This window comes from Cervus canadensis, chromosome 15 (genome assembly GCF_019320065.1).
Source record: "Cervus canadensis isolate Bull #8, Minnesota chromosome 15, ASM1932006v1, whole genome shotgun sequence".
Taxonomy (NCBI): domain Eukaryota; kingdom Metazoa; phylum Chordata; class Mammalia; order Artiodactyla; family Cervidae; genus Cervus; species Cervus canadensis.
This window is the reverse complement of record NC_057400.1, coordinates 36,213,489-36,224,627: the sequence shown is the minus strand read 5'-3', so window position 1 is coordinate 36,224,627 and position 11,139 is coordinate 36,213,489.

Sequence of the window (11,139 nt, the reverse complement as noted above, 5' to 3'; positions counted from 1 at the left end):
ATATGCTTACTGTGATTCTTCACTATATTATGTGATAAAAATATTTCCAATTTCATATGAGTTTTATTTTTATAGAGAGAGTGCTTTCATTAGATAGATAGAATGGAACTAAAAAAAATTCATTAAATATCTCTACTTGAAAGTTTATTTCTGAAATAATATTAAAACATCATTCTAAAAATAAAAATGTTTTAGGTTAGAATCTTGTAAACATTGATTTTATGTGATGAGTCCAGAGCTGTATAAAGGATCTATGGTTAGTATTTTTGTCATAGATGCTCTAGTTTCTTTTTTAGTGGATATTTTTACATAGTTTATGAGATTAGAAAACCGAAAGTTCTTACTGGCAATTTCTCTGTCATTTATTTGAATGGTGAGATAGCTTCTGGCAATAGTGATTTCAGAATGTGATTTAAGAGTACACACACACATGCACACACAGATACATACACGCACACCCTGCATCCCACATTTAAAATCCAATGTTAAAAAAAAAATCCAATGTTCACATGTAAAACTGAGAAGGATGAACCTAGTTTAAATCTGCAGTCAGCAACTATTTGACCTGCTGAGAACTGGCAGTATTTTGAATCACTGTGTGGCTTGTTTCCTAATGTACAGTAAATGTCTATTAAAAGAAAGGTGTGTGTGATTTTTGACTTTAGCAAGAAGGACAAAACAGGAGCATAATGAACTGTAAATTTTAGTGTATTTATGAGTATTTATAGCTCACTGTAAGGATTTACTGTGTTTTTCAATATTTCCTCCAAACTTGGCTCGGGTAGTAGGTTCAGTATGTTTGACCTTCTGGCTAGAACAGCTACTTCAGGTCCACGTTAGCCCCCAAATGTTTTACTTTGTGGAGAGACTTGCAGCATGAGGGAGGCTGGAATGATTCCTAATACAACACGCAGCTGGTGTGACTTTTAAGAAGTCCCTTTTTTTTTTAAATTTTAGTTTTAGTTTCTTTTTTTAAAGATAGAATTAATGATTACCCTTATTAGGAATAACATTAATTGGAAAAATGCAGCCTCCATAGTCTTTACAACGCACATTATCATTTGTCCTTACACGAGCTTTTGAATGTGAAAATCCCTCTGAATATAAAGGGAGAAGTAACCACACTGCTGTCTGTCTATTCTTGGGACTATTTACAAATTGCAGAAATTTGAATCTCTGGGCCTGTTTGACTTGAGCCAGTGGGGGAATGATTGCCCAAGGCAACTGTGTTCAGTTCAGCTCAGTTCAGTCGCTCAGTCGTGTCCGACTCTTTGCGACCCCATGAACCGCAGCACGCCAGGCCTCCCTGTCCATCACCAACTCCCGAAGTTTACTCAAACTCATGCCCATCGAGTCGGTGATGCCATCCAGCCATCTCATCCTCTGTCATCCCCTTCTCCTCCTGCCCCCGATCCCTCCCAGCATCAGGGTCTTTTCCAATGAGTCAGCTCTTCGCATGAGGTGGTCAACTGTGTTAGATTAGTACAAAGAAGAGAAAATGGTGTTGATCAACAACAATAACACCTCTGCCACTTTGATTGGGCCTAGTACTTCCTTTGAGATGTGTCTCTGTTCTTCTAGCTTGTTTGCCTTCATGCCGGTTCAGCATGGTCACAGGGGGATGAGGGGGAAAAGTCTGCGAGGGTCTGCTCAGCAGTGGCAGGTCCTGGGGGCCCACTGGTATGCAGAGGCCTGCTGGGAAAGATGTCAGGACCGGTTCGCTCTAGGGACCAATGTGGGCACTCATAGATCCCCTCGTAGATGGCAGTGCTCGGGGGGAGGTATGAACACTGGAGCAAGTACTCTTACTTTCATGCAACAGAATAAAAAACTGTTTACAATTGTGTTCATCCAGATTAAGTATTTAAGGCCTCTTTTTTTCCTCCTTTCACCATATTTTCCTTAATCACCTCATTAATTTCCAGTTTCACTTAAAATAGCCAGTGGACTGGAACTGCATGGCTCATTTATTCTACTTCACTTTATTTACTTTTTCAGTGTAAAATGGATAAAATCAATTAATAAATTTAAGCCCATTTACTGTAATTTGGAGAGCTGCTAACTAATGTATCTTCCTTTCTTTGCTAAAGTGCTGTAACGTAATTCATTTGTGAGAGTAAGGCCACCTCTTTCTTGAAGTGCTTTTAAGAAAGTGGCAGATAGTTATCATTTTGAGGTTTAAGTTCAGTTCTGCCTGAACCCAGGATATAGGCTACATAGGGACAGGGACTCTATCATGTGCAAACAAAGAAATGCTTCATCACTGGCTTGTGATACTTGGATGAAAAGTGTAATTAATCACTATTCTGATTCTCCTTCACCTGGTGTAGTGGTAGCTCTATTTCTAAAAACGTTATATCCTAATGATGTGTTCATTTTTTAAAAACTAAATACTGTACAAAGAATGACAAAACCACTCTCCAGCACCCATTTGGAAAGCATTATGATTGAAAATACCGCACTCACATGCAGGCACAGTCTCTGAAATATTGCCAAGTATGTTAGATTGAGTAAAGTTATGTCTGGTGGGAAGGGTGGATAAGATGTAGATTAAGTTAGAGAAGGCAAAGTGATATGTTACTTTTGCTCAGGAAAGGGAAAAGGAAAGCATTTTAAAATGGTCTGGAGAAGAAGAGCTTTAGACCTGCCTGAATCCAGGTAAAATTCTGACTATGATAATCTGCCAATGTAGGCAGATTGTTTTCCTGGTTAAAAATAAAGGACTCAAGTCTTCAGGAGCCCAGCTCCTTCAGCATCTGGTAGTGATGAGAATGCATACAGGGGTGTTGAAGGTACACAAGGGAATAGGAAATGTGTGTAGGCCAATGTCTGGGACAGTCTGTGCCCATGAACATTAGATGTAATTGAGGTATACACACACACACACACACACACACACACACACACACATACATACACACCATGAGACATACATGTTTATGTCAATCATTTATGGAAAAAATGGAAAACAAGGCCATGAAAAACCTGGACATAATTTCCCTAAGGCTAAAAATATTTTTCCTCTTTTCTTCCTTTAGTTAAGTAGTTATTTGCTCATTGGGGAAAAGTAAATGGCTATTTTTTTGTCATGCATAGCTGTATTACAACTTTATTCTTCATAGTGTGTGAATTTTAAAAGGTGGGATTTTTTGGGGGTGCATATCTACATATTTTATTTCTATATCTTCACTAAGGAATCTAATAGCATAAACATAAGCTTTGTTACAAATATCTAGTGAACAATAGTTTAAAGTTTCTCTTTAAAAATCTGTGTTAATGACCTGATAATGCTTTGTTATGGCTTTGTGAAAATGTGTGAAGTGTTCTGACAGTATGTCAACAAAGTGTCAAATACAGTGAGAGAGAGGCTAAGAATTGGAATCTTAGTGTCAGGAAGTGTTAAAGCTAGAAGGGACCTTAGACCTCCTTCATGTTGGAAGTGATGGGGCTGAAGCCCAGGAGGATTAAGTGATTTGTTCAAGGTCACACATAGAGCAAGCAAGGCCCAAGGAGTAAGACCTGGGGCCCCTGGCTCCCAGTCCTGTTCCCTGTTAGGTTGGCAATTTTGCTCTTGACTATACTCATTCTTTTGTTTTTCACAAAATGAAACACAGATTGCAGAAATAAAGGACTCAGTTGTTTTTGGAATCTGAGTCATTTTAAAGGTCACTCCATCTCTCATTAGTCAGAGGACATAGCTATCTACCCCCAACCATTTATTTAAGCATTTATTCCTCATGCAAGTTTTGGAAATATTAATTTCTCTGACAATGCAAAGCAGTAGTTGTGTTGAATAATATAGTCATCTCTCACCTTAAATCTATTTTTCATTGAAGGAAACTATTTTTCTTTCCCTTTTTGTATTCTTGCTTTATAATAACTATGTCTTTTCTTTTTGCTGCACTATATCCTGACAGCCAAGGAAGAAGAAGAAATTACTATCACAAATACAGGTACACAACACACACACACAAACTCATCATACTTGGAGCCCTTGAAGATTTCAGAGGACTTTTGTATATAAATTCTTGCTATAATTGATAACTAGTTACTTGGATATTCTCAAAAGCGCATTTTTGCGGATGAGAAAATAGAGTCAAAGTAAAGGTGGAAACTACATTGTTTATTTTTAAAAATATACTTTTCAATATATATACACAATGGATCATATATCATTAATGGATAAATAAGGTAAAAAGGACTTCCCTTGTGGCTCAGCTGGTAAAGAATCTGCCTGCCACATGGAAGACCTGGGTTTGATGCCTGGGTTGGGGAAATCCCCTGGAGAAGGGAAAGGCTATCCATGCCAGTATTCTGGCCTGGAGAATTCCAAGGACGGTATAGTCCGTGGGGTCGCTGAAAGATAGGACTCTGAAAGATGAACTCCCTAGGTCGGTAAGTGCCTAATATGCTACTGTATATCAGTCGAGAAATAACTCCAGAAAGAATGAAGAGATGGAGCCAAAGCAAAAGCAACACCCAGTTGTGGATGTGACTGGTGATGGATGTAAAGTCCAGTGCTGTAAAGAGTAATATTGCTTAGGAACCAGGAATGTTAAGTCTGTGAATCAAGGCAAATTGGAAGTGGTCAAACAGGAGATGGCAAGAGTGAACGTTGACATTTTAGGAATCAGCAAACTAAAATGGACTGGAATGGGTGAATTTAACTCAGATAACCATGATAGCTACTACTGTGGGCAGGAACCCCTTACAAGTAATGGAGTAGCCATCATAGTCAACAAAAGAGTCTGAAAGGCAGTACTCGGATGCAATCTCAAAAACGACAGAATGGTCTCTGTTTGTTTCCAAGGCAAACCATGCACTCTCACAGTAATCCAAATCTATGCCCCAACCAGTAATGCTGAAGAAGCTGAACTTGAGTAGTTCTATGAAGACCTACAAGACCTTCTAGAGCTAACACCCAAAAAAGATGTCCTTTTCATGATAGGGGACTGGAATGCAAAAGTAGAAAGGCAAGAAATACCCAGAGTAACAGGCAAATTTGGCCTTGGAGTACAGAATGAAGCAGGGCAAAGGCTAATAGAGTTTTGCCAAGAAAATGCACTGGTCATAGCAAACACACTCTTCCAACAACACAAGAGAACACTCTACACATGGACATCACCAGATGGTCAACACTGAAATCAGACTGATTATATTCTTTGCAGCCAAAGATGAAGAAGCTCTATACAGTCAGCAAAAACAAGACCAGCAGCTGACTGTGGCTCAGATCATGAACTCCTTATTGCCAAATTCAGGCTTAAATTGAAGAAAGTAGGGAAAACCACTAGACCACTCAGGTATGACCTAAATCAAATCCCTTACAATTATACAGTGGAAGTGAGAAATAGATTCAAGGGACAAGGGACTAGATCTGATAGACAGAGTGCCTGAAGAACTATGGATGGAGGTTTGTGACATTGTACAGGAGGCAGTGATCAAGACCATCCCCAAGAAAAAGAAATGCAAAAAGGCAAAATGGCTGTCTGAGGAGGCCTTACATATAGTTGTGAAAAGAAGAGAAGAGAAAGGCAAGGAAGAAAAGGAAAGATATACCCATTTGAATGCAGAGTTCCAAAGAATAGCCAGAAGAGATAAGAAACACTTCCTCAGTGATCAATGCAAAGAAATAGAGGAAAACAATAGAATGGGAAAGACTAGAGAACTCTTCAAGAGAATTAGAGATACCAAGGGAATATTTCATGCAAAGATGAGCTCAATAAAGGACATAAATGGTATAGACTTAACAGAAGCAAAAAATATTAAGGAGATGTGGCAAGAAGACACAGAAGAACTGTACAAAAAGGATCTTCATAATCCAGATTATCATGATGGTATGAACACTCACCTAGAGCCAGACATCCTGGAATGTGAAGGCCAGTGGGCCTAAGGAATCATCACTACAAACAAAGCAAGTGAAGGTGATGGAATTCCCATTGAGCTATTTCAAATCCTTAAAGATGATGCTGTGAAAGTGCTACACTCAATATGTCAGAAAATTTGGAAAAGTCAGCAGTGGCCTCAGGACTGGAAAAGGTCAGTTTTCATTCCAATTCCAAAAAAGGGCAATGCCAAAGAATGCCAACCAACCACACGATTACACTCATCTCACACGCTAGTAAGGTAATGCTCAAAATTCCCCAAGCCATGCTTCAATGGTACATGATTCGTGAACTTCCAGATGTTCAAGCTGGATATAGAAAAGGCAGAGGAACCAGAGATCAAATTGCCAACATCCATTCGATTATTAAAAAAGCAAGAGAATTCCAGAAAAACATGTTATGCTTTATTGACTATGCCAAAGGCTTTGACTCTGTGGGTCATAACAGACTGTGGAAAATTCTTCAAGAGATAGGAATACTAGACCACCAGATTGCCTCTTGAGAAATCTGTATGCAGGTCAAGAGGCAACAGTTAGAACTGGACATGGAACAACAGACTGGTTCCAAACCGGGAAAGAAGTACGTCAAGGCTGTATATTGTCACCCTGCTTATTTAACTTATATGTAGAGTACATCATGAGAAATTCTGGGCTGGATGAAGCACAAGCTGGAGTAAAGATTGCCAGGAGAAATATCAATAACCTCAGATGTGCAGATAATACCACACTCATGGCAGAAAGCAAAGAATAACTAAAGAGGCTCTTGATGAAAATGAACCAGGAGAGTGAAAGGGTTGGCTTAAAACTGAACATTCAGAAAACTAAGATCATGACATCCAGTCCAATCACTTCATGGCAAATAGATGGGGAAACAGTGGCATACTTTATTTTTTTTTTTGGGTTCCAAAATCTCTGCAGATGGTGACTGCAGCCATGAAATTAAAAGACACTTGCTCCTTGTATGAAAAGTTATGACCCACGTAGACAGCATATTAAAAAGCAGAACTATTACTTTGCCAAGAAACGTCCATCTAGTCAAGGCTATGGTTTTTCCAGTAGTCATGTATGGATGTGAGAGTTTGAATATAAAGAAAGCTGAGTGCTAAAGAAGTGATGCCTTTTAACTCTGGTGTTGCAGAAGACTCTTGAGAGACCCTTGAACTGCAGGGAGATCCAACCAGTCGATCTTAAAGGAAATCAGTCCTGAAAATTCATTGGAAGGACTGATGCTGAAGCTAAAATTCCAATACTTTGGCCAGCTGATGGGAAGTACTGACTCATTTGAAAAAGACCCTGATACTGGGAAAGATGGAAGTCGGGAGGAGAAGGGGACAACAGAGGATGAGATGATTGGTGGCATCACTGACTCAATGGACATGAGTTTGAGTAAACTCTGGGAGTTGGTGATGGACAGAGAGGCCTGGTGTGCTGCAGTCCAGGGGTTTGCAAAGTGTAAGCCATGACGGAGCAACTGAACTGAACTGAACTGAATGAGACTATGTCATGAGTATAGTATATTAAAATAATATAAAAGAGAATTAAAATATCCTTTCTCATACTTCTTATTGATAAGAACTGATGCTATTAGAAAATCTAAACCTTGACTAATAATTTCATGTTTTAAAATCAAACACTCTAAATTCTCAGTCTGCTTTAAAAGATAAAACAGGTTTTCCATATTTCAAAGTTGATTTTATAGTCATATACTATCAGAGAATATATTTTATTTATAATCATGATATCTATTTTCCTTTTAGACTGATCCCCAGATGATTTCCATCACTTCCACTCTATTTTTCTAGTTTGCTTTTCTTCCTTTAGCCACTTAAAATCTTAACAACATATATCCTTCTTAGACAATGGAAATAACCCGGCCTGGGATGAAGAGTCTTGAACCAGGAGTCAGAAGACATGGGTTCTATTTTTGTTTTGTGCAAAGGCTTGCATTGTGCCTTTATTCTAATCACTTACACCTCTGAGTCTTAGGCTGCTGCTAAATAGCTTCAGTCATGTCCGACTCTTTGAGACCCCACGGATCTCTGTTCATGGAGTTCTCCAGGCAAGACTACTGGAGTGGGTTGCCATGCCATTCTCCAGGAGATCTTCCTGACTCAGGGACTGAACCTGAGTCTCCTACATCACAGGCAGATTCTTTACTGCTAAGCCACCAGGGAAGAGTCTTAGTCAAGTCTAAAAGAAAATGTTAAATCAGATAATCAACAAGGTCCTTTGATCAATGTAAAGGTCTATGTTTTATAGTGTATCTCTCCTACCTATTGACTTTATTAAATTAATATTTTATGTTATTGTGTTTCTTAAAGCAGGTATATAGGAATTCCCATGTGACTCAGTGATGAAGAATCAGCCTGCACTGCAGGAGACACAGGTTTGATCCTTGGGTTGGGAAGATCCCCTGGAGAAGAAAATGGCAGCCTACTCCAGTGTTCTTGCCTGGGAAATCTCATGATCAGAGGAGCCTGGCATATAAAGTTCATGGGATTGCAAAAAGTTGGATGCCACTTAGCAACCAAACAACAACAAGAAAGCAGATATATTTGTAAACAATCCAAATATGAAAGGAGACCAATTCAACAATTATTATAAATATATAAACATACACCTTCATGAAGACACAACTACAGTTTCTGAGGCTTCACTAAAATGCCATCAAAGTAACTACATATTTCAGTGAAAAACAATGAAAACAATTTACACATCTTTAAAATAAATTTGTGCTTAATGTAATTACTCAGCGGTAAATGTACTCAGTTGAGCATGTTAGTTCAAATGGTTACCTAATTTGGTTGATGTATGGATGTTGAAACTAAGAGATTATAAGATAAAACCTTGAAGCCATAAGCTAAATTTTACTCTTGGCATTTTATACATATACGTTGTTGTTTAATCTCTAGGTCATGTACAATTCTGTGTACATTCCCAGAATCTGTTGACACTACTGAGGGGGTTGCAGGAGCTAAGGTAAGGGTCAACACTATCCAGGCAGCATTGTATTCTCTTCTGCTTCAGCAAAAGCCTCTGACCAGGAGGTGTTGATAAGCCACACGTATACTGTTGCTTCAGTTCAGTTCAGTTCAGTTGCTCAGTTGTGGCCGACTCTTTGAGACCCCGTGGACTACAGCACGCCAGGCCTCCCTGTCCACCAACAACTCCCAGAGTTCACTCAAAGTCATGTCCATTGAGTCAGTGATGCCATTCAATCATCTCATCCTCTGTTGTCCCCTTCTCCTCCAGCCTTCAATCTTTCCTAGCATCAGAGTCTTTTCCAATGAGTCTGTTCTTTTCATCAGCTGGCCGAAGTATTGGAGTTTTAGTTTCAGCATCAGTACTTCCAATGAACATTCAGGACTGATTTCCTTTAGGATGGACTGGTTGGATCTCCCTGCAGTCCAAGGGTCTTTCAGAGTCTTCTGCAACACCATGATTCAGAAGTATCAGTTCTTTAGCACTCAATATTCTTTATAGTCCAATACAATATAGTCCACACATGACTACTGGAAAAACCATAGCTTTGACTAGACAGACCTTTGTTGGTAAAGTTATGTCTATGTTTTTAATATGCTGACTAGGTTGGTCATAACTTTTCTTCCAAGGAGCAAGTGTCTTTTAATTTCATGTCTGCAGTCACCATCTGCAGTGATTTTGGAGCCCCCCCCTACCCCCCCACCGCCCCCCCCTGCCTCACCAAAAAAAAAAAAAAAGTCTGCCACTCTTTCCACTGTTTCCATCTATTTTCCATGAAGTATTGGACCGGATGCCATGATCTTAGTTTCTGAATGTTGAGTTTTAAGTCAAATTTTTCACCCTCCTCTTTCACTTTAATCAAGAGGCTCTTTAGTTCTTCTTCGCTTTGTGCAATAAGGGTGGTGTCATCTGCACATCTGAGGTTATTGATATTTCTCCCAGCATCTTGATTCCAGTTTGTGCTTCATCCAGCCCAGAGTTACTCATGGTGTACTCTGCATAGAAGTTAAATAACAGGGTGACAATATACAGCCTTGACGTACTCCTTTCCCGATTTGGAACCAGTCTGTTGTTCCATGTCCAGTTCTAACAGTTGCTTCATGACCTGCATACAGATTTCTCAGGAATCAGATCAGATGGTCTGGTATTCCCATCTCTGAAGAATTTTCCACAGTTTGCTCAGGTCACAAAGAGTCGTGCATGACTGAGTCACTGAACTGAACTGAACTGAAACAGTCAAAGGCTTTCGCATAGTCAATAAAGCAGAAATTGATGTTTTTCTGGAACTCTCTTGCTTTTTTGATGATCCAACAGATGTTGAATATTTGATCTCTGGTTTCTCTGCCTTTCCTAGATCCAGCTTGAACATCTGGGAGTTCATGGTTCATGTACTGTTGAAGCATGGCTTGAAGAATTTTGAGCATTACATTGCTGGCGTGTGAGATGAGTGCAATTGTGTGGTATTCTCAACATTCTTTGGCATTGCCTTTCTGTGGGATTAGAGTGAAAACACTTTTTCCAGTCCTGTGGCCACTGCTAAGTTTTCCAAATTTTCTGACATATTGAGTGTAGCACTTTCACAGCATCATCTTTTAGGATTTGAAATAGCTCAACTGGAATTCCATCACCTTCACTTGCTTTGTTTGTAGTGATACTTTCTAAGGCCCACTTGACTTTCCATTCCAGGATGTCTGGCTCTAGGTGAGTGATCACTCTATCATGATTATCTGGGTCATGAAGATATTTTTGTATAGTTCTGCGTATTTTTGCCACCTCCTCTTACTATCTTCTGCTTCTGTTAGGTCTATACCATTTATGCCCTTTATTGAGCTCATCTTTGCATGAAATATTCCCTTGGTATCTCTAATTCTCTTGAAGAGTTCTCTAGTCTTTCCCATTCTATTGTTTTCCTCTATTTCTTTGCATTGATCACTGAGGAAGTGTTTCTTATCTCTTCTGGCTATTCTTTGGAACTCTGCATTCAAATGGGTATATCTTTCTTTTTCTTCCTTGCCTTTCTCTTCTCTTCTTTTCACAACTATATGTAAGGCCTCCTCAGACAGCCATTTTGCCTTTTTGCATTTCTTTTTCTTGGGGATGGTCTTGATCACTGCCTCCTGTACAATGTCACAAACCTCCATCCATAGTTCTTCAGGCACTCTGTCTATCAGATCTAGTCCCTTGTCCCTTGAATCTATTTCTCACTTCCACTGTATAATTGTAAGGGATTTGATTTAGGTCATACCTGAGTGGTCTAGTGGTTTTCCCTACTTTCT